The sequence below is a fragment of the Aulonocara sp. 'chitande type north' Nkhata Bay genome, linkage group LG9, assembly GCF_057382095.1.
Source record: "Aulonocara sp. 'chitande type north' Nkhata Bay isolate Kocher_YH1m ecotype deep benthic linkage group LG9, A_spYH_male_GT1.1, whole genome shotgun sequence".
Lineage (NCBI taxonomy): Eukaryota > Metazoa > Chordata > Actinopteri > Cichliformes > Cichlidae > Aulonocara > Aulonocara sp. 'chitande type north' Nkhata Bay.
Genome location: NC_141352.1, coordinates 13,069,452 through 13,092,886, shown reverse-complemented (window position 1 = coordinate 13,092,886; position 23,435 = coordinate 13,069,452). Strand labels below are relative to the sequence as shown.

General features: G+C 41.7%; 1 protein-coding gene across 2 annotated transcripts in view; it reads right to left on the bottom strand.

Annotated features, from left to right (window-relative positions):
* The window catches only part of bmp6 (bone morphogenetic protein 6), a 49,154-nt gene that overhangs the window by 23,175 nt on the left and 2,544 nt on the right, over nucleotides 1-23,435 (bottom strand). The window lies entirely within an intron of this gene.

Below are 23,435 nucleotides of genomic sequence, written 5' to 3'. Positions count from 1 at the left end.
ATTTGACTAGATTACATTCAATGTAACATTTTAAAATTCAATAAAATAACATGAAAAATTACTTAAAGTCAGCATTTAAGGCATAAATATTTATAGGAGTGCTGAATAAAAGTTAATTTTATTAATTATAACATAGAAACATGTTTCCCAAAGACTTTAATTTAATCTGATCAAACGTTTGCCCTTTAAACCAGGGCTTTTCCCAAGTTTTGGCTTCAGGGACTCCTTATAGACCAGCAGTCCCCAACCTTTTTTGCACCACAGACCGGTTTATGTTTGACAGTATTTTCACGGACCGACCTTTTACTTCCTAGGACCTGGAGTCCACGTATGTGGACATCACATTTTGGGTTTTCTAGACCAAAATACTTAATTTTTCTCTACTAGGGCCTGATATCCACTTACGAGGACATTATATTGCCGCTGTTCTATCAAAATTTAAAACCAATGTCCTCATATGTGGATGTCATTTGTCTCAGAAACAAAAAAAACCCTGAAAACCATAAATTTCACACCCGAGCCTCAACTCTCGCGGACCGGTACCGGTCCATAGCCCGGGGGTTGGGGGACCGCTGTTACAGAGGACAACATTTTCCAAGGACTTCCTCATAAACCTGATTCTGATTTATTTTCTTTGGTCTTAGCGTCCTTGAAGACGTGGATCTAAATATTTCTTTATGATCACCAGCTACCGAGTTAATATGCCAAACTACACAGTGACAGCAGGATAACCGACCAAAGATGACATGGGAGGGACTAAAGGACAAAGTATGCCTCCCTTATTGAAATATGTGGTCACTGGTCACAGCATGAATCAGTCAGTTAGATTTTATTTAAACAGAGTCAAAGATTAATTTTGCATACTTTTACAGTCCAAATCTTAGGTAAGAAAGTTACAGTTTTGTACCTGAGCCAGACTTGTTAAAACCTTCTGGTAATTTTTATGATGTGGGGATCCACCCAGAAATGGACCGATGACACATTTTCCTCGAGTCATAGCAGAAGAGAAACTGTGTTGATGTGAGAACACTGGAACTAATCAGACTCTCCCAGAAGTGCCAGCTCCACCTTGTACCTACACCCTGCAAGGTCAAAGCTCCCCTCATCTCTGGACATTTTCAACTTTTACATGAATGTTGAATTTGAGTGAGCAAAAGGAGGACCACGAAGGAAGACGTATCTTTCTGGCTTCACAAAAAAAAAAAAAAAAAAAAGCAAGCTGATGTGACTTAAATCAAAAGATTATAATAAAACGAAGCATCTCAGTTTACGTCTGTGCGAGGTCTGCCGATCTGTACTTCAAACACTTTCCACTGGAGCAAAGGAAACCACCTATGGAGAACAAGCTGTTATTCACATCACTGCGACTTTTATCAGATGTGACAGTGACCATTTCATCATCTTATTCCAGAAGCTGCCCACACACACACACACACACACACACACACACACACGTTATGTGTGATAACAGGTCTGCTCTTGTGTTCAAGGGTGGATAGATCAGAAAAGCGTTTGTGTCTGGACGCCTTAAACAGAGGTCATGCACCCTAAATGACTTTACAACGCTCGCTTCAACACCCCTGAGCTTGAATACAAATCGCTTGAAATGTGATATTCCCCGTTTAACTGTTTTTTGCTTGAAAGCTCTCTGATAGACTGCAGGTTGGTGAGAAGGTCAGGAGGAGTTTAATGTGGTGACTGTTTATTATATTTCCTGAAATAAATGGTAAATGTATAAAATAAAACAGCAGGAGCTCAAACAAAGGATTAAAAGCATGTGGAAGACAGCCCTAGTCTAACTGCGCTCAAAGCCAAATTATCTCATGGACGGCTGAACTACAGCCCTTAAAGGTGTAATCATAAAAGTGAACCTACATTTGCATATTTGGTATTTATTTATAACATGTAAAAAGACAGCTTAAGGCTACTGGTTAAATCAGCTGGCATTTAAATTATTGTGCCCATGTTAACGCAGGTTTGCTGCTAACTATGGGCAGTTGTGAGAAATTTCCCAGATCTTTATTTACGCTTAACAGTTTTTCCACCAGGCTGCTGCCTTCTTTCAAACACAGAGACACAAAATCATTTCATCAGCATAGCCATGGTGCTCCAACAAGCAGCTTTAGGGAAGCACTAAGACTGTTAGCCATAGACTGTATAGAATAGATGGACATAGGCCTTTGGAATTCCAGCTATTCCAGCCATCGTGGTGTTTTGTAAAGATGTGTTGAACCTGACTGGAAACTACATTCTTCTATCTCAGCTAACTGTCAATCACAAGCTAACTGGGACAATCTCTTAGAAAATGAACATAATTCTCCACAGATCCACACAGAGCTCGCACTCTCCAGGTGTTTGACTGAGGTAATAAATGAAGTTAGCAGTAGAGTCATTTTGTCATAACCTTACTTATAAAAAATGACCTTCATTTGGAATCCAGCACAGCTACCTTTCAGATGGCTACTTCCATCTTTTACATACAGTCTATGGCAATACTAAGCAGTTTCCTGGAGTTCAACTGTAAACTTCTTTGCGTTTCCTGGAAACTCCCAACAAAATTTACTACGATCACACAGGAGAAGTCTCGATCATTCCAGGCAAAGAAAAAAAACAGTTTTTGCTAAGGTGGAAAAAACCCTTATGCACCATTTTCAGAAGGCTCTGATGAAATTCACAGTTTTCACATTTATTTTCATCACTTCCAAACAGAATCTCGAGGCGCTCCTCAGCTCGCTCAGCCTCATAATGAGCCTGCTCAAATCAATCACATTGCTAATTTCAGAGAGGGGACTCGCTTTAAACAGCGTCTTTATGAAGACAAGCAATTAAAGGCATGAAATATGGAGACAGACTCAGCCTCACGTCTCAGCACAGCCCTTTGCAAAGCAGCCTGGGAGCCACAGTGTTAGCAGCTAAGTAGCATTCCAGCTGCTTCTCCACCTTCTCAGCTTGAAATTCGATTGAAATCCACTGAGCTTTCGCATCTAAAATCAAAGGGAAGCCTTCACACAAGCAGCATAACCTTTGCGCTAATCCACCATGACGAGGCTTTGAGACAGGAACACACAGAAAGGAAAAGGGATTTGGATTTGGGTGATTCACAGAGGAATTTATTCGAAGCGGTTCTAAAGATGGGAAAAGAGTTATAATTACAATATTCATAGTGAGGCATGGGTGTGTGACCTCGCTGTGTTTTCATTCCATCGCTTATCACCAGTTCTTGAGAAAATCAACACAAACATAAAGTGACAAAGTTTCTCTTTCATTCTTGCACAGAGGAAATTAAGGCTAACCAGAAAGCCTGACAATCCCGGGGAATTTCGCCGATGATTCACCAAAACACTGCAGGGAATTCATCTGTTACAAGAAGGGCAAAAAGAGCAGTAAGAGTGAGCAAGGGGAGAAGAGAGGAACAAATGATGACTGCTAGGCAGAAAAAGACTGAAACAATTAATGTTTGAGAGGAAACGAAAGAAGGCAGAGAAACTGAGAAAACAAGGAAAAGAAACAGGAAGAGGCTATAAAAGAGAGGCGAGTGGATTTAGGATCATTTTAAGGAAGAAACGTTTGTGAACAACAAATTAAATTGGATACGGTGAACAAAAAAAGTGATCTATAATGACACGATGACATGGAGAGAGACGTCGATAAGATTATGTGAGGATGGGGAAAGATAGACTCGGCTGTAGGAGAGAGGAATACGTAGAGACCAAAGGGACAAAGATAAGACAGGGAAGAGGAAAGAGACGGTCCGAGGTGATATGAGAAAAGAAGCGAGAGAGACAGTGACAGAAGGAGAGTGAGTTGGACAATTTGCAGATTCACTTGGACACTCTGGCGGGAGCTGTTCTCTCATTTCCACCTGTGCAACATCTGGCGCTGCTCTCCCAGCTCCTACTGCTGTATGTATTACAGCAACCCACACACATAAACACACACAGCACCACAACTTCACGATTCTGGGGATCTCTTACTTCCACACGCAGCCGTGTGGTCCACAAACACAGTCTACACTTGAAAACTATTATTAGCATATATCTAATAAATTGTTATGTAATGGCTTTGTGACTATGACTTGTCTGAAATGGCTAATAAATCAAGTTACATCAGAAATGCTTTCTTACATAAGATACTTTTCATTACATAATTTTGCTCCAAATTGCATAAAAACTCAGATTAACAGCTGTTGAATCAGGCTTCCAAGTCAAATTTGGAAAGCAAAAGTTCATCCCTTGAAAAAAGAGACCAAAGAAGTCTGCCGTTCATGCGAGACTGACTCCTTATCCCGACAGACCGACTTTTTATAAACCAAGGCGTGCATCCCTTTAAGAAGCAAAGGAGGAAAAAGAGGAAAAGGTGTCGAAAGAAATTCTAGCCAGATGCTGATCGTGCAGGGAGACAGCCGGGGTGCACGAGTGGACAAACAGGCGAATAAATGACGAGAAAATCTGAATCTGACAATGACTGATGATCACAAAGATTTTAAAAAAACCAAAAAGATTCATCTGCCAAGAAAGTGATCGCTTGCGGACTTACACCACATTTGAAGGCGTGAGGGAGAGCAGCAGGAGAAGAAAGTATAAACAAGGAGAAGGAAATCTACTGCATGAGCAGAGGGACGACGGCAAACTAAGAACTAAAAGAAATGGGACCCATACCATGGACGCACCAACTGTTAAACCACGGATCTGTTTTTTAGCCCTTCAGCTAATTTTTTGAACATTTACCTCGGGCAAAATGGATGCGACACATCAGATAAATATCAGCCAGCATCGACGGGTAATTATCATCTTATATGCCGATATCGGTCAAAAAGGATCAATATCGGCAGATGCAAAATCGATATTTGTCTGCGATAACGATACATGCCTAATTTACAGTATAAACACTGACTGAAGAACTGCACTGTTCTTCAACATAAGGAAACAAAAATAGGGACTGTCCAGTTTGTGGTCAGCGGTCACACTCTAAATGCCACGTAGCAAATCCCTCTGAAGGACAGCTGGTTGACGGCCGCCTCTATCACATCCCTCCAACATCCTTCTACACGTCCTCCAACCACCGAGCAAGACAGCCACCACCTTCTCTCTCTACTCTGCTATTATCCTCAAAGTTATCGAGCACGTAAGGAGTTCTTATTCACAATATTTAAGGAAGACATCCTGAATCAAAACTGCATCGTCAGTTTTTCCATGTTGTAGCCTTGCATGCTATAACCCGTCCTACAATATTACTGAGAGCAGAGCACCTGTGACCCAGATAATCTAGTCTTTAGGGATCTTTTATTAAGGCTCTCACTGAGATTTTACCATGTTGATGACAGGCAGAGAAATTTGGTTCGTTGTGCCAATTTAAACATTTTTATTTCTTATCCTCACAGTTTCAAACATTTGAGACCCTTTGTGTGAGCGATTTTACCCTCAGTCCTATGATGTTTTCTGTCACAGCTCCATTCATGCAAGACTGCTTAATTTTTTTCTGAGCAGCAGCCACACAGGGCCTTACGCAGACTAATAACACGTCCAATTTTCCTTCATTTCCCAGTTTAGCTAACATCAGCTGCTTATAGCAGACCTTTAAGTGTTTCTTTTCTACTGCTTGCATCCATCTGTATATTTAACTTTTCATGAAAAGCCTGTTCCATAATGCACATGTGTAAAAACAAAACAAAAAACAACCCAGTTACTTTGAGTCTTCATCCCATAAGGAAATAACCAATGGTGTCATTTGGTAGTCCTGTTTCAGGTACCAGACGATGCTTGCCTTTTTCCTCTCATGGAAGAGAACCCCCTTGTTAAACCTTGTTAAACTAAGCTGGGCACAAACATCCAGAAGGGTGTGTAAAACATGACAAAACTAGAGTAAATCGTTGTAAAAATAAACAAAAAAAGCCTTTTTAATCTACTATTTTCTATTAGCTACAAAGTATCTGAGTGAAATAGAGACTGAAGTACAGATAGAGTGAATAAGGAGGATTAAAAAGTGTGGACATTTTCACAAACACCCTTCAAAATGACCCTTTAAATTTTTGCACACCAAGAACCTGTCAACATTGTTAAAGACTCCGGACAGCTAAACCAATAAAAAATGATCTGGATGTGCAAGGCATGAGAAGAATCCATCTGTGTTTATGTAATTACAGCCCATAATCTGTCTGGTTTTTCTCTCAGACTTGATGGTTTCTGAGGACACATCAGATATGTCCATGCCTTCTATTTATCATTAATTTCTCCCAGCTCTCATCTAATTAAAGCTTTGGCCTGTCAGATTGACTTTTTCGGGAAACGTTTCTCTTCGGCGATTGCCACTATTTCATTCAGAAAGAAAACATCTCATTAAGTGGAAATCTTTATGCTGTAAACACCAGTCTTTTTGAAGAGGCTGAAGCCAGATTTTATGCCTCAAACTCTTTAACCTTTGGCACCGGTGCAGTGTGGAAAGATAAAACATTGAGACATCTGTTGACTTTGGTACAGCAGAAGAATACTGGCAGCTTTCAGGACATTTACACACACTGAAGCAGCATGAGTGGCCTGAGGTGTTACCATTATGCTTGGCTGCCACCAGGAGCTGTTTTTGCATTCTGCTGAGTAGTTTGGCTCTTTGTAGTCGGGCAGCTGGCAGCGCAGCTTTTGGGGTTGAGGTATGGATGAAGGGGTCCGCCGGGAGACATCATCAGCTTTGAGCAAGGGCATGTGTATATGTCTTTGGAGACTCATCCTGTGTTCTGATCTTCCCCTCTGACCCTGCATCAAAGCCGACACGCTGAGCGCCACAGGACCAGCCAAGGGCCACTGGCAAGAGCGCCAGTTTATATCCAATGCATGTAAGCACAACACCTAGACCTTTAAAAAATGGCTCACACACATCCAGGCAAGATAATTATATGTGCATAGGCACTGAGATATACACAGATCCATGGATGCATTAAAAATATTATGATAAAAGGTCTTTTAATTTAATTGAATCTGGCCAATTATGCTGTTGTGACATCAATGGCTTTCCCACTTGGGGAGAGAGACCGCACTTGGACGAAACTGCCTTTAGGGCTTTCTGCCAGAAGGCTTTTCTAACACATGGTCAAAGCTGTGAAAGGGTCTATTTTAATCCAAACCTCGACCTTTTCCAAAAACCTGACCAAACCTGTGGTTGAAACCAAACAAATAATAAAAATTCAAAAAATAACAATAAGTCCACAAAGTCTGAAAATAAGAACTCGACATTTGCTTTTGGTTTGACAAGGGACAAGAAGCCCACTCTTAAAAGCCCTGTGTTTCGACCGTTCATTCACCACAGGCTCACCAACACTTGGACCCTGCTGTGAGCACTTCTCACTTTAGTATTTTTCCAGTCGTCTGCACCAAACAGCAGTCCTATGACATCACAAAAACACCACTGGTCAGGAACAACAGCCTTGAAGCGGCATTAATGTGTCGCAGTAACAACACTAACATGTAATATCAGATATCCCCCCACCCACCCACGCAGTGGCCGAAGTCAACAGTGCGCGAATTCAGGGCCAGGCAGCAGCATTCATCCATAGCGAGGGTATGAGGCAGTGAGTCCAGCCCATTTGCAGACAGTCAAGCCCCATTAACAAACTGAGAACAGCAGCCAACAGCTCTACCCTGTGTGTCCAACAGAAATCAGTAAAGTGATTTTCACACATTAGTCTTTACTGATTACTGTTAAGTGTTGCTGACAGATGGGTGAAGACAGCCAGGGCATGCATTTAGTGCTGGAGTGGCCCAGGCACATATGAAACTATTGAGAATAGGTTTGAGTAAGAATCTACACGTCTTAAGGGATTTTTTTAAGTAACGATATGTTTCAGCTGTGAGTCTTAGAAGAAAATAATACCAAACAGAACTCAGAAGAGAATTGTGCTACTTAGCATATCAAAGCTTTACAATTATTGACTATTTATTGTCTTGGCTGCCTTTAAGACTGAGTTTAGTCACCTTTCTCACTCACTATGTGTTAACAGACCTCTCTGCATTGAATCATACTTGTTATTAATCTCTGGATCTCTTCCACAGCATGGCTTTTGACCTGTCTTTCTTCTCTCTCCCCAACCGGTCGCAGCAGATTGCCGCCCCTCCCTGAGCCTGGCTCTGCTGGAGGTTTCTTCCTGTTTAAAGGGAGTTTTTCCTTCCCACTGTCGCCAAAGTGCTTGCTCATATGATTGTTGAGTTTTCTGTGTATATATTATTGTAGGGTCTGCCTCAGAATATAAAGCACCTGTTGTTGTGATTTGGTTGTGTAAAAATACAACTGAATTCAATTGAACTTTAAGAATCTGAAGTTGAACTCTTTCCCTGTTAAAGACAATATCTGACGACCTCCCCTGTACCTTCAATAGTGAGTTTTGACACCTGACTATAAATCAATAAAGACGTGATTTGATGACCATTAGAATATTAATGGTAGCGGCAAGGGTAAACAGAGGCCACCCCTTACAAACTTCTAATGCAAACCAAGTCCTTTTGTTCTATAAGCAGCCCTGAAATATCACAGAAACTGTTCAGTTCAGAAAAAAGCTTGAGGCTTACTCCTAGTAGACTTTTAGTGGGTAAAGGGTAAGAGTTAGGGTTAAAAGTTTGAAAAGTTAGGCAGGTGGACTTCACTGTCAGCTAATTTAAATCACTAAAGTGGACTTCTCGATTGTGTTTGTGGTGCGGTACCTTTTGGATCATTTTTAATGTATAATCTGACAAATAAAATGGTTTGTTGTTTGGGCGACTATTTTAACAGAAAAAGAAGTCTGTGGTTAAGTCTTTTGATGAAATAAATATTAAATATACAGTCTATGTACAGCTATAGTTAAACTATTCCTGATTTCTGGTCTGCACCATACACAGCACAAAAGACAGATTTAATGTAATTTTATTTATATAGTACCAAATCACAGCACGAGTCACCTCAAGCACTTTTTATTAGATCATATAGGAATCGAAAGATGAAGCTTCCAGGTCTGAAAGGTGCCTTAAATGCATGTCTTTTTAATAGCCACCAGGGGGTGATACTTGCAGTTGCAAAAAGACGTGCAGTCCTATGGAAGTCTAGGGGAAAACAACACTCTGACGTGATCTCTGCAAACACTTTCCAATGAGTTTGTGGGCTCAGTCACTCATTTTTGGTCGGACTGAGTAAAATACTGAGTATATTTTTGTAAATTATGGTCATTTCAGGATATCGTCATTAGCTAAAGCCTTGAGACTGACAAGAGGTTAGCCAGTGAATATGCCGTTTCACAGTTAGATCAAACATGGAGATGATGGAAATACTCATCCTGATGCTTCAACAAAGGACTTTGCAAACCAGTGGGTGACATCACAATAGATACAGACATATTTTACATTGCATATGATCTGCACAGTCACTACTTGTCACTAACAGACTAGTTCTTAGTTGGTGGTAAAAGTGAAAACACTAACTGCCTTAAACAATGATAGGACACATCCACTGATTTAGAATGGCAAAGCACACACTGTAGAAATAATACAGCACTTCCAGAGAGAGCTAGCTATTGCATATACACAGGCGCACATTCATCAGTGGCCTTGATATCGAGCCTTCTCCCCTTCCATTACCTCCCACAGGTTACAGTACATAATGATCTCACTGGACAGACATCCCCAGGAACAAAGGCCCCATTTGAACCATATAATCACATTTTTCTACAGCCATCATCTTCCACATAATCCCTGAAAAACCATTTGGGTTTTTCTAAAGACCCATCCAAAACCATGACACGTAATGTCAGGCATACTGTCCCAGGACACGCACAAACACATACACACACAAACTCACACTTATCCACCGAGTATCTGATTTCTGCTCCCACTATCCCAAAGCTCCATCACCACTGTGCTGCATTCCATACAAGATGATAAAATGAAGACTGGATACACATCTATCTTTTGTCGTTTTGAGATTTTTTAAATACGTGTGGGTTTGCATGTGTGTGTGTGGGTGTGTGTGTGTCCCTAACCCTGAGGGTAGAAGGATAATTTGCTGTAATTGCTCTTCTGCTGGGGCTTTGCTAACAGATAGATATCCGAGGTATGGCTGTTGAACTGAGCAGTATCAGTATTTTCCATCAATGTACTGACAGCTGAGTGGTAGCAGTCTCAAAACTCAGCTCTCTGTGGAGACTCCAGATGTCCTCCAGGAGCTGGATATGTCATACCTGTGTGTCAGTAGGAGATTTTCTTCCATCCCTTCAAGCACAATTTGTCAGGATTAAGATGCGAACCCACTAGCACGGATGTAGGGTTCATTAAAACCACAAGGTTATGTGATTATCTGTGTTTCTCTCTGTAGTTCTTTTCAACAGCACTTTACGGTTCTACAAGTTAATGTATGTTAATTTAAAGGAAAGTATAGTCTACTATCAAGGTAAAGTGATATAGATTAGGGAAAAGAAGGTAATAGTTAGCCAAAAGACAAATTAGAAAAACCAATATGAGGCAACTCAGACTGCAATGCAGCCGAGCATAAAGCAGCAGAAGTTTACAGGTTATGCTGATGGCATGTTAACACGGCTGGTTTCATGTATAAATGTGCACCCTAAGCACTGTTCTGTAAAAGTCTTACTTGGTTGGTCACTCTAACATTTGCGGATCTCTTTTAACAGCTCAGCATGACAGACTGACTTTCATTTGAACTCAGACTAATCTGATGAAAGTCTTAAAGCCAGTTCTTTATGGAAAATAAATACTAACCAGATGTTTTTCTGCACACAGGACAAAGTCTGAAAAAGTCCATCAACAATGCAACATCACCGGATTCAAAACATATTGTTTGTGTCGGTGTAGTCTCTGGAGGTGCACGGTAGCATCTCCAAAATCACCAAATGCTTTTCTTTTCCCCTGTTCATTTTCTTCCATAATTTCATATCCATCACAAATAAACAATATATAAAGACAAGGTCTGTGGCAGATTAAGGGAACTAATGATTGTAATCAGAGGTTTCACAAAATTATTGCTTCCAGCTGTTTCCAGAAGTCTTTCTCCTTACTTTATTACACACCTGCAGAATACTTCCATTGATATTTCCAAATCAAAGGAGTGTTTACGCAAGAGACACAAAACCGTCCATCCATCCTCTTCCACTTATCCAATTCAGGTTCACAGGAATCCTGGAGCTTATCCCAGCTCCCATAGTTCAAGAAGTGGAGTACACCATGAACAGGTCACCAGCCTGTCGCAGTGACACAAAACTATAGCTAAATTTCTTACAATAAATTCCCCCTAAAGTTGAGACCAGACCGATCAGGACCAAACAGCTTACTAACAGTACTCTATTTCAGACATGTGAGCTCCCACACAGAGTTAAAGGTTATACGTTTTGTTTTGTGTCTGATATCTTTACTAAAGTTTCCTTCCTTAATTACATACAGGTCGTAATATCTCATATTATCTAAGCAATTATTGAAATACAACCACCAATTTAACAAAACCCAATGCAGTTTAAGCACGGTAACCTGTTCACTTACCATAGCTCACTTCTTCAGCCTTATCTGAATGAAACATTACACACATCCCCTACCTAAAAGAGTTGTGTACCTTAAACTGCTTGTACTTCTATTGCCATCTGCTCAGTGTAGCAAGATGTTGATGCAGCTAAATCGTGCTTAAGTCACCCTGACACCAACTAGAACTTAGTACTACAAGTACATCTACACTACAAATACCATGAATGAGCACATTTGTTAGCAAGTTAGCAAAAAAGTATGTGGTGGTGGATAAATAACAACCATGCAAAAGGACATTAAACAGTGAATCTCTTGTGTTCCTGAATAATCCCAGTTCATAAAATCAAATAGAACATATAATAACACAAACTGCTACATGGTGTAGTGGTGGTTAGCACTGTTGCATCCCAGCAGGAAGGTCCTGGGTTCAAACCCACCATCTGCCCGGGGCTTTCTGTGTGGAGTTTGCATATTCTCTCTGCATCCTTGATGGGGTTAGGTTGATTGGTGATTCTAATAATAGGTGTGAATGGTTGTCTGTCTCTATGTGCTCGCCTTCTTGCTCTATGGGACCCTGAGTTGGATGAGCGGATGGAGAACAGAGTGCTATAGTCTCACATATTTATACATCTGGAAAGTGTCACATCACAGTTTTGCAGTCAAAACCTTTAAGAATCACTTTTTAAAAATCGGGATATTATTTCAGCTTACGCTGACCATTACGGATTGGAATCATGATTGAATTTATGAGAACAAGGCGAGGTTTGCGAGCATTGCTTAGAGATAATCAGATACGCCACATTTAAAAAAAAAAGACTGCTTGCAAATTCCAGGGAAATCTGCAATTTGCTAAAGCTCTTGCATATAAAGAAAACTTGGACTGAAAATATGACGTTTTTAAAGCTAAGGAAAAGGGACCTCACAGGATTTACAAGACAAATATGTGTGTGTGTGCGTGTGTGTGTTTGTGTGTAACAAAGAAGCCTTGGGATTTCATGCACACACATTCACCCCTTACAACCACATCTATAATCTTGAAACAGCATTGGTGTCAATTTGAATACTTGAAATGGCTACAAACAATTGCCAAAATTAATGGCCAGTTACAGTTTCCCCTAAAGTCTGTAAAAACAAGTGTTCTTCTCACTGGACACCAATTCAGGCCAATGAGCTGTCAGCAAAAGACAGTGTAACATCTTTTTTACATTTATAAGGAAATTCCATCAAATCAGGACAGAAATGAGCTGGAAAATAAACCCCGCCGATTTCCCCCCCACTTTATAGGATGTTAATAAAAAATGTAATTCTATACTAACGCAGCTGTCACAACAGCCTCTGGTCAGGCTAATGGCGGCCTACACTTCAGTTCAACTGTGATCAGCGGTCTTCACACAAGGTTACGTCCTGTGGTTGGAGGAGCCGGATGCCTCGCTGGAAGTAGGACGCACAAACTGAAGTCGCCTTAACTTTGACATCCATCAGTTCAACCATGTTTAACGTGAGGTTTATAACCGTAAGCCGTAATGCGTGCAAGGCAGGCCTTTCAAAAACAAGAATTTTCTCCCTTTATTTTGGATTAATCAAGTCATTTCATTTCGACACAAACATGAGAACAAACTCAACCAAACATCGCTGGTTGAGATTGCAACAATCCTGCACTGGGATGATTTATCCTGCAGTACATGGCACCCAAAAAGATGCTCCATTTAAAGCTGGTCTGATTTTAAGGACTGGCTATCCTTTGGTTGTCATTAGATACAGGGGGAAACATTTCACTGGCCAGGAGAGAGGGCGTTTTTTTAAGTCCGTGACTGCGTCCTGAAAAAATATGAGACTGCTGCAAATCTATCAGCGAATTTTGAAAATAAAAACGTCTCTGGCTGTTGCCTGGTCGCGAAATGAGATCCCCAAACAGAGAACGACAGGTGGACCAGTAATAGTTTTCAAAGACACCATTAAAGTCAATATTTATTGGGGAAATCAGCGACCCCAAGCAAACGGCGGCCATGATCGTTTAAAAAAAAAAAAAAAAAACTGAGAAAAGGGAAAAAGAAGGAAAGAAACCTCTGATCTTGTTCCTTTTTTCTGCAATGCTCTTTGTCCTTGATGCTCGGCTCCTCTTTGGTTTTGGCTCTTCCTCTTTGGTTTATATGAATGATGATAGCTACCTATGGTCTTCCTCTTGGGTTGTGACCACAGACCCTCTCAGAAATTGCTCCCTCTGCTGCTTTATTAAATTGGCCACCACTCGGTGCTAAGTGAATATTCCATAAACAGAGACGAACTCCTGCGGTTTTTGATGGGCCCATTTTCAGCAAAACAAACCATTTCAGTGGCTTTGAATTATTACCAGGCCCCATTTTATTTAGATTGTGTCTATAAGGGACGGCGGCTGTCAAGAGTCCCCCCTTTTATTGGCTTTCTGAGGTCTAATTGCACAGACTGTGTGTAGTCTGCACAGCCGTCATCTTCAGGTTGCTGTGTGTTCCTGCTCGTACGTGTCTGCCTATATTTATGTGTGTGTGCCTTTTATAGACGTGCAGCAGCACAAGCAGCAAAAAAGCCTGCTATAGTGATCTGCCGTTAAAATCTGCTTTTGGGCAGCAGGTGTGCATGCGTGTGAGTGTGTGCGCATATAAGTGTGTGTGTGTGTCTGGTCCCAGATTTAGAGGAGGAAGCCGGTGTCAGAGCTGAGAGATGGATCCCTCCTCAGGGATCCGATAAATAAGGAAAAAATATCTTTGAAAAAGGGAAACACAGCTGTTTCCAAAGGAGAAGGCAAAATATCGGTGGCTTTGCATTCCACAGCCACAAGGTAGAAGGCCAGCTCGCCCCGTGATGATGTTTGGGACTCTATTTTCACTCCCCACTTGAACACCTCCCTTTTTTTTCTTCCTCTCCACACATCTTCTCTTCCATTATGTCGCTCCCTCCTCACCTCTCTCACTCTCTTCCCTCCACTCTGTCTGTCATAAAGACAGTCGGACCGCAGTGTGATTCCCATTGGAAGGTCCACGGTGACCACAATGCATTTCAGCAGCTTAGAGGCAGAGCACATGATCCACTGATAAATCAGTCTGGGCCGGCTTCAATACTCCCCCCCGGGCCGACTTACATGTAAGACCTACTGCTTGTTTTACACACAGGCATGGCTCCAAAAACAGCGACGGTAACAGGATACTTGGATATTCAAAAAGCAGGTGGGCCTTGAGGAAAATCGGTAGAAAAATAATCAAGGTTTCTAATAATAGGTCTGTCGACAGTGTCAGCAGAGCGCTGCAGAATGACATCCACTTTATCTGAGCTCGCAGAGAACGTTTAGAAACTCACATCGAAACAGTCTTTTATCATTTCAGTGAAGCTCGCCGGGAACTTCCTTTAACACACATGGATAAATGTGCAACACACTGCTACAAACACGAGAGTGATCAATGCTGTCACCGCAAACAGCTGTAGAAAAAAAGACATAAGTGAAAACTGAAGAGAGCGAAATGTTACAGGAATAATCAACACCGCAGTGATCAAAGAAGGAAATTAGCATACTCGATTATGCTCTTTTTTTCGTTTTAATGACAGATTACATACTAATCACGTGTTTTCATCTCGCTGTTGGAATAAATGATTTTAGAAGCAAAATCATTAGCAGGGTGTGCACGCACACAGAGAGTGGAAAACCACCCAAAATTAGTCCACATGGAAGGATGTTTCGTGGCCTAAACGAATCATTAAAGCACTGGGTGGAAGTGCAATACCTCAAAAGGAAACCACACGCCTCAGAAATCTGATTAAAGTGCAGTGCGGTGTAATAGCTCGCGCTGTCACTGACTGCTCAGTGTGCAAACAGTTGCTTCTAATGTTTCGGCGTTTTCAGGACTTCAGAGAGAAAGCTTATGGCTTCAAACAGGAAACCAATTGCATGTTAGTAACATTTTTAAAAAAAAGTTACTTAAATATTTATTACATTTTTTAACAAGCTTTTGCCTTCATTCTTAAGGTGGTTTTGAGTGTTTTGAAAACCCAAATAAAAAGTATTATTAGTATTATTATACAGCGCAGTTGTGTAATATAACTGTCGCCCTCACTCATATCTATTGTGTGAAGTTTGGAGGAAACATGGTGCCATTTTTAATAAAAGTGTCCAGACTGAGGAAAGTTGTGCACTCTCAACTTGTATGGGCAGGAGCAGAAACGCCACATATGCTACAGTGTTTAAAATATGTGAAATAAGACAGCGAGTCACAAAGTCTGACTATCTGAATGACTGTCAACACTTTCCCCAGCTTCCCACTGGCCACTTTAAATTATCTCATAATTTCACAGTGGTGCACGAATCCAACATTTACTGCAGTTACGGGAGTTATCTAAAGGTTCATATCCTTCATGTTCCTAGAGATATCTCTGTAGCACAACACTAAGCTGAGACGTTCTGCCTCTATGCAGCTGGTTTTTCTTTTATTTGGATGTGAAATACAGATAACAGGGAGAGAGGAATGCGTCATCAAAGACATGGGCTGGACACACGTCACGTAACCTGGATGAAGGGAGATCGGAGCATATTATTCGCAAAAAAACAAAAAAAAACAAAAACAAAACAAATGGGAGACTTCCTCTTCCAAAAGGATTCATACTGGACATTTAAACATTGAGATAAGGTCTCCAGGAGACTGGCGGCTCAGATATGTGCAAAGTGTCAGTACAGGGGGAAGCACTGGGCAGAGTTTCCCTTGCACATCCTTAGTGATAAGATCCTTTAATCCAAACTGCCTCGTGGCAAGAGGAATGGATAAATTTTTCTATGAGTGGCCTCACTTAGGATCTAAACCTCTGGCCTAATCGATTTGGTGGCACATATGTAATGCCTTATAAATTTGTAGCGTTTAGGATTTAAAGACATCATTTTACTTTTTTCTTTTCTAAAATGTTTTTGTAACTGATTGTAGAAAAAGATTAAACCCATCTTTCTTTGCTCTTTTTTTCTTCTTCCTCACCTGACCCACCGTTGTCATTCTCGTTCTGTAGAGATGCCTAGATTAAGAAATTTTAGATTTAAATCAAAAATGTTGTGCACAGCATATCGAGAGCACTTATTGCTTACCTTCCTCCTTTGCACTCTTTTTTTTCTCATCTTATTCTTCCTCCCCGCCCCAATTCATCTCTCCTGTCTCTGACTGTTTTCCTGTCAGTATCGTGTTTAGAAAGTCAGCCCGTGGGTCAGCCTAGGGCTCGTAAATTTGTCAGCAGCGGCGCTGCAGAAAGGGGAGGCTACTTGCTCAGAAGGGTCAAGAGCACCGGTGGTCATATGGGGCCTTTTTCTCACTGCGGACTCGTGGTTGTTGTTTCAGGCACGTCCTCTTTAGAGAGACACCCAGCCTGGGAACATGCGACGGGCAGCAGTGTGTGATGAAGACATCTTGTGTGATGAAGTTCGAGTTCCAAGTTGTCTAAAGGGTACATTCAAATACTCTCTGTTTACCAGAGCAGACACTCACGGTGAAAGCGCGAGTCTGTATTTGTGTATTTGTAAAGACTTGCGTTGCTACATTCATGTCGCGACCCCTGACCCTAACCCTGAAGAACGGACTCCACCCCGACACACTCATCGTTGTTGAGAGACCTTGCGTTTCTAAATGTTCACACACAAACATATGCACATACACAAGAAAATAAACCTATTTTCTAATGTTTTTAACAGGGATATAGGTGCTCCGTGCTATAAATAGAAACACATAAAAGCTGGTAGGAAGACTTCTTCGATTACGGAGGACTTTACCAGTCCTCTTTAAGTCCATTAAAGTACTGCACTCTATTCTGAAATAAAAAAAACAGAAAACAAGAGACCAAGAGCATCAGCAAAAGACCAAAAAGGTGCTAAACTTCTTGTTAACGTGTCCATTGTAAGAACAAGATCTAAAGAGACTGGTGTTAATGGAAAACCATCATGAAGAAACCACAGCTTCCTGCACGCCAACAGCAAAACCTAGAGGTAGCCTCATAGATTGATGCTATTTTTTCTTTAGACGTCTGAACAAATCAGCATCAAGATAAAAGAAGAAAATAATTATAATTGTTATTTATTTTGTTTGATTTATTTATAGTCTTTTTTTGCATGTCACAAATGTCCAAATAAAGTCCATTCAGTGACTTTTCACATATTTTTGACTGGACTAAACTGGTTTGGGCTGGAAATGATGCCAGTGTGTCTTAAAATCTTACTTGCACTGACAAATCTTTTTTGTCCTCATTTTTAAAATATCAGTGAAAAGCAATTTATTGTGTAATAAATAAGCAATAATGAATGCATTTACGCACTCCTTATAATGGTGCTAGCCTGCAAGCAGCCTGTGGGTCTCCCTTTCTTCTTTTTGTTCCTTTCCTTGTTCCCATTTTTTTAATTGATCGGAGATACATCCTTGCTTCCCAGTGGAGTCACAGAAGAATGTGACACCAGGAACGTTTACCGTCACCATTTACGCCATTCCCGTCAGCCAAGAATGAGTCTCTCTGACAGGGTAAATGATGGCGTCATTATGATGATGATGGAGATTACTGGGCACAAAAGGACATGCTGAGTTGAGATTTCAGCAGGAAAAAACCAACCAGCCAGTTCTTACTACACACAAGTGTAGATGTGAACTATATTGGTGAGGGCCTGATTTAAGGAGGGAACATTGACTAATTTGATAGAATTAAATGTTTTCACATTATTTTTGAGCTGAAGGTGCAGCTGTGGTCTTTGTCTTTGGATGCCATTTCTTCCCCTTCTACTTTTATTTTATTTGTAGCTACAAACTTGGGGAAATTGGAGAAATGCATAAATCAAAACAAAGTGAAACGTGTTCTTGCATCTTCACCTCTTTCCTTTGTCCGTCTCTTTCATGTTCACACTCTTCAGACATACAAACTCAGCCTTACACAAGCACAAAACCCTGATTCCTGGTTAATGATCTCCTCCTTGTAGACACTTAAACATGACACAAAGCCTGACAGTTTTAAAGCCCCCCTCGGGAGAGTGACGCAGGAGTTAAAAAATGTGCACAAAAAAAAAAAAAAAGGCAGGAGGCAATGAAAGTGATTGTGTTTTCTCTCCGGGGTTTTAAATACAGCGTTCTTCTCGCATCGCAAACCCCATGAGATACCACAAAACAGTTAAAAAGTGACAAGCAAAGACAGATAGACGTGGAGAGGAATCGCAGATGTGAGAGATGCGAGCGGAGCTTGGCGTCACTTTCTTTTAAGCACAGCAGAGCAAACAGAACAAATTCCTCCATGCCTGCACGCAGAGGTGATAGATGGGAGCAGCGAGTCCCAATCAGATGTTCCGCCGGGGTTATCAGCTCATTTCAATAGATCGTTACCGGCAGGGAGTGCGCTGCACATCACCTCCTTATCTCGTCACACTCCGTCATCCCACGCCTCTATCGCTCCGAAGTGGAATGCCCAATGAAGACATGAAAATGGATGGGAGGCAGAGGGGAAAGGAGGAAAATGGGAAGAGGTGTAAGGGAGCCCCAAATCTCAGCTGCCATCTCTTCAAGCCTGAGAGTCATGCCGTGAGAGGGAGCGATATTATCGAGGGGTGGATGAGTGTGTGTGAGATTGTGTGTGTACATCCTCTTACCGAGCACAATACAGTCAGGAGACGCACTCATCAGCACTGTAATGTGCACAAATGTTCTCCTAGGACGTTCAACAGAGTTGTCCTGTAACACTCCATCTTTTTATGACAGCCTTCTTTTTTTTATGAAGCCTGACTGGAAAAGACATAATCTCGTTAACCAGACATGTTTCCCCCATCAACCCTGTTTGTTTCTTGAGGCAGCTGTGTGTTTTGCCAGAGCGCTCAACAACCAACTCAATCCAAACATGAGAAAAAAGAAGCGCGCTGAAACCCTGAAACTCAATAAGCAGAATTATTTGTATATCTTGGGCCATTCTTGAACATCATCGCAAGTTCAAGTGAATTTGTTGTGGCAGTGAAATATCTGATACTGTAAACAGATGAAAACAAACACAGAGGTTTGTACTATGTAATTTTTCTCACCGTTGAAGGAAGGCCTTCACTGCCAAGTTTATGTTTCAGAAAAGAGCTTTTATTCCACTCTAGCATATCTTGAATTCCTCGCTTAACTTCTGGCTAATACTGTTTACGGGGTTCTCAAAGTTGAAGAAAAGTAATGGGTGGTCCTCTGTTCTGGTCCCTTTGGCTTTGCAGGAAGTGTTTCAAGACAATTTAGTGAAAATTTTCCAATTTTCCACAGTCCGTGCCCTAAACAATCGACTCTTTGATCGAAGCCAGCTAATTATTTGATCATGCTGGAGCTCTGGGACACGTACTGCTGCAGAGGAAGTGGCTTACCTGGGCTTAGGCACTGAGAAACGCAGCCAGGCATCATAAGACAAGGAAAACAGGCATTTAATAAGGGCACTTCATTTGAGAATAAGCCCAGGGCTGTCTGAACCCGGCTAATCTCCCCAAAACCCACTTCTTAAAGCTTTCTGCCTTGTTTGCCTTTAAAGTGTGGGAGGTAGGTGAACGCTTGGCTGTTTGCTTAGTGACAGCTCAGGTATAACCATGCAATGAGGTGTGCAGAGACTGAAAGGACAGGGAAAAAGAGAAAATAAGGGTAGAAGCGATGACAGACAGGTGGGAGAAAGAAATTTCATTACATTCGAGCTTCGAGGGAAAGATGTGCAGTTTCGCTTTCTGGACACCGGGAAAAATGCCAAGTTTAAATGCAACCAAGATTAAATCAAGATGTCATGTTTGTTTGTTTGTTTTCAGACCTCCTCCAGAGAGTGTTAGAGATGCAGTCTACAAAAAGCTGCACGTGTTTTTTCCAAGATGAAGATCTGATGTGTACTTTTTTCTAAGTTCTGCTACACCGATGAGCAGTCTGTGCATCGAAATAGCCACTCTCCACACTACATATAAAAAAATCGATCTGAACCCTGATAAAAATATAAGTTGGACAATTTATTACTCAGATTTTAAGATTAAATCCCATCCCTCCTTCAAGGTTATGGGCACCTCTCATCTTTGATTGTGGGTTTTCTAGATGAGCTGTTGTTTCAACTAGAATGAACAGACTGCACTATTAAGCCTGCTTATTTTCAATTACATCTTGTATAGAATGGATCGGTGAGCATAAATGTGTCAAAGGTAAGTGTAGATACAAACAAGAAGTATTAAGGGCAGATTATTAAGACGTGGTTTCAACTGCACTTTAGCCAGCCGGTGAAAAATCTTCCCCCGAGACGCACACATAATCCTCTGTGCTCCCAAATCTAACCACAAAAATCTGATTTGTGATCTGCTTGACGAAGCAGCCCGTGACTAAATGTAAATGAATCTTATCTGGATGCTTTGTATCCTGAGAAAACAAGAGCAACTTGGGCCTTAGAAGAAAAAGTAGCTCCGAGGACAGGTTTCATCTCACCTCCAAAGCATCAGAGGGTATTTAGAACTCGAAAAAGTCAAACAAGGTTCAAAATCCCTGTGGGGGTTTTCCAGGATTATTATGGGACCTTCCCCTCGGTGCCTCCCAGCAGACAAACAGAAGCCCTGCAGAGCTATGCCAAGCTTTAGAGAGACCTCCGCACCTGCCTGCCTGTCTGTCTGTCGGCCACAAACACATCACAGTTAAATGCAGATGACACAGGAACAACATTTCTCGTTCCTGCTCGGCGACCCATGAAACCAAAGGCGTTTCTGTGCATCTCTCATTCACCATAACCACCAGGAAACAGCCTAACCGCTAAAAATCAAACCTGATAGGAATAGCAAATTTTCCCCTGCGTACTATTATAACCGTCACTGCGGCTTTGGGTATTTGCTCAGCAATATGTCACCGCTCATTAATTGAGTGAGCAATGACCTCTTGTATTTGTTTTCCACTGGAATGCAGCTTTACCAATACTGGTCACTTACTCCACAATATACTACCTTGTGAGAGATTTACCGAGGAGTCCAGTAGGTCATATTTTTTTCCCCCACTAAATATTAATAGTTCTAATAGTTCACTGCAAATGTGAATGTGGAAAACATAGCTTTGTACACTAAAGGATGAACACTCTTTATAGTTCTTGCTGGTAAAGGATTAGAAGCACTTGCTTTCACACGTGAAACAAGTGCTTCTAACAACCCCCGACTCCTGTTGTTCAGAGCGACCGTCACCTGTGGACCTCTCTGTGCATCAGGACGTGTCCAGAGCTGCAGAGTGTCGCACGGGGTGAGTCACGCGGCACACAGTGTCGCTTCACTCCACCCCAGTGGAAAAGCAGAACGTCCACAAGGCAAACAGTGATGAACGCGCTCCTCTAGGAATGAAGATGAAAAAGCAGCTGGAAAATGTGCTTCTGCTTCCTCCCCCCCAATTTAAAGTTTTCCACATCTTTTTTTCTTCTTCTTTTTTTCAGTGGGTCATTCTGAACAAGTGATGAAGGCATGGGAGAATGGACGACCAAACACAAAGTGTACATGAATCACGCAGAGGTGGGGGTGTGAGGAGGCATATGGTTTGCAGAGAGCGTATTTGAGACCGAATGTAACGCTGGGGCTCTTAAATCTGTCCGTGCCCCCGGGAGAATACACTCTGAGAATGAGACATCTATCTGTGCTGCTGCCACGGTTGGCTGTGAAAGCCATCAGCTCAGACCCAAGTTTAAATCACTGTCATTGTTTTGTTTGCTACGGGGCGCTTTCACCTCTGTGATTCGTACATCTGCACACATGGCTGGTTTCAAAACAGGTGAATCCACTTTGAAAACCATGTGACCCGTGTAAACCACATGTCATCTTCTTTAATTTGACCGATGATCTTGCTACAGTGTGTTTCACTTAACAATATTTGTCAGATGAAGGAGCTCGGCTGAACCCGAGTCTGTTAATCTGTCATTTTCAAATCCTTTCAGACAGATTGTTTGACTTCTCCGCTTTTCTTTCTCTCATTAATCTTGATTCCAATTTGTAGTTTTACTCAGGCCACACATGATATCCAGATTTCTGGGGCTACTTTTGAAATACACACACAAAAGGACCACCCAGAAGTGTTTCTTTCTACTATAGTTTTCTAAAAGAGAATCCACCACACAAATGGCTCCAATCGCCCAAAAAACCCCCAAAAAAGACACATTAAAAACTAATCGGACGGCGACGACACACGGTAGTCGTGCAAGGCCTTATTTGCAAAGCAGATGGAAAGCCTTGGCCTGTCCAACATTAATTACAATCACATTCAGGGAGGAAGCCATCCCTCCTCCAGGGCGGTTAGGACTCTGTGTACGGCTGGAGGAGATGGCAACCTAATCCCCTGGTCACCGCAGAAATCTGAGGGAATCGTCAAAGGATGGACAGGACATGATTAATCAAAGTGGAGAGCCAGATGTGCAACAACACGGGCGTATAAACCGAACACTCGCACAGCAAAGGAACACCAAAGCCACAGACGCACAAACACCATCGCATTCCCCCCACAGAAGCCAAAAGAGGGGCTCCGATATATGAGACTAAAACGACGGCCTCCTCCTGTCTGAATATCTGGTTTTCATCACTACAAAATTGCAACACCAATCCTCAGAGGTACAATAAGTAGAGAATAGTGCTCTACTTCAGTCACTCCAACCTAATTCACTTCTTCGTTTGCGGTACTGAGTGACTGTTAAATGGTTTAGAAAGGTGCGGGGTAAAAATATTTACAGGAATATTTGTTTTAAGAAAAGTTTGAGTGAGGGGGGGGGGGGGGGGTGAAGCCATAAGACTACATTCTTCTGCAGTGATATGTTCCCACTGCTCTCCTAGCCAGATCATGACAATGCAGCGAGTCCCCCCCCCAAAAAAGGACAATCAATCTGGATTTAAGCCTCCTTCTCCACCAGCGCCTGACTCTGGCAGCGCGTCTGTTTATCTTGAGGCGCTCTGTTTAGAGTCTCCCAGTAAACACTACAGCTCCTAATGGA